The sequence below is a fragment of the Penaeus monodon genome, chromosome 23 (genome assembly GCF_015228065.2).
Source record: "Penaeus monodon isolate SGIC_2016 chromosome 23, NSTDA_Pmon_1, whole genome shotgun sequence".
In the NCBI taxonomy this organism is placed as follows: Eukaryota; Metazoa; Arthropoda; class Malacostraca; order Decapoda; family Penaeidae; genus Penaeus; species Penaeus monodon.
This window is the reverse complement of record NC_051408.1, coordinates 32,871,841-32,873,331: the sequence shown is the minus strand read 5'-3', so window position 1 is coordinate 32,873,331 and position 1,491 is coordinate 32,871,841. Positions and strand designations below refer to the sequence as shown.

Here is a 1,491-nt window from a genome sequence, read left to right as displayed (position 1 = left end):
GAAATGTTTCAACAGTCATTATGTCTTGAACACGCTTAAGTCTACGGTCTTTACCCATAATTTTTCATTTACCGTCTGCGGAAAATGCAGTTTATTTCTACACTTACACTATATTGCTAATCTGTGTGCAATTCCGTATGAAAAAATGGCATTAGATATATACAATGCGTTTCAGATGTAGAGATAAAAGACACATATTGATAATAATAAAAACAAAACATTATCAAACAATATGAGAAAAGAAATAAACACAATATAATTATGATCGAGCATGCATTGATAATCTAAAAATCTAGGTAATGGAATTAAGAGTGTATATGAGTAGGAATGGAAGATATCCTCTTACTAGAGTATGTGAACCCAGCTGTTCGACAATACACGTAAACGGTACATTCACAACTTAAGGATATTGCTGACTTTATAAGTATCTCCTCTTGAGACGGATGGTGGTATCACCTTAAAGCCATCAACGATATTACATGCACGGGGGCTTTATGAAATGAATTTTCAAATATACACCGGCTGTATACAAGGTGAGTATGAAATACGTTAAGTTATGAAAAGTTGTTCCATAAGGAAAACCGCACGCAGACACGAACATACACACATATATGAATATACTTACACTTCTGGAGACAAATAGATATAGAAAGCTTGTGCTATGTCAGTTTTTTTGTATTCCAAAAAGTCACGTAGCTGCTGCTTTTGCTTCAGAATGCTGTAAAGCACTGATAGTTAGTGTTTTGTGAGTTATCTCGATACATTTTGTTAAGGTAATAGCGTAATGAGAATGAAAGTAAAGAAAGGTCCACAAAGTTGTTTTTAGACATTATCTGATACTATTCAAGATAACTTTCTTGTTTATCATTCTGTGGTATCTGTAGTTGGTCTTTTCAACAGCATTTCTCATATGACTAAGATATTTAATCACATTCATGATGTCTAGGTTTGTGCTACACATTTCTGTCTTTAAAGAAAAAAATGTCACAGAAAATATGACTGAAGCAAAGAAAAAATTGTGGGCACATACTTGCAATAACAAAACAGCTGCTAAATATTAAAAATTCACACGATTCCTTTTACACCTGTAGAGTTTCGTCAGCCTTACAAATACGACAGTCACCATGAAAGAAGAGTCATAATCAATACTAAGATTCTACCCCTGGCAACAAACAAAACTATATATATAATACGAGTACATGCAATATATACCTTCAATATTCATACAGATTCATCATACACTCTCACTGATTATAATCACTAAAACATCGACTAGTAATTTGCATATACTGTTCCCATACCATGTTGACCTTCATTTATTGCAAGATTTTTAGATAACATCGTTAGTGTTACTTTTAAGAAGAATGTACGATTTTTTTCTCTCTCACCAGCAGCTTATTGGCCACAGACTAACAGTCCTCTCTATGCTTACTCTGCGCTGGCCTTATTTGTTTCTATCTTGTCTAATATTTCTACTTTTGCATTGTCTGA

The 1,491-nt window shown here is 33.4% G+C and overlaps 1 protein-coding gene across 1 annotated transcript in view; it reads left to right on the top strand.

Moving 5' to 3' along the window:
• The window catches only part of LOC119587933 (acetylcholinesterase-like), a gene marked incomplete at its 5' end in the record, with an annotated part of 19,846 nt that overhangs the window by 3,025 nt on the left and 15,330 nt on the right, over positions 1-1,491 (top strand).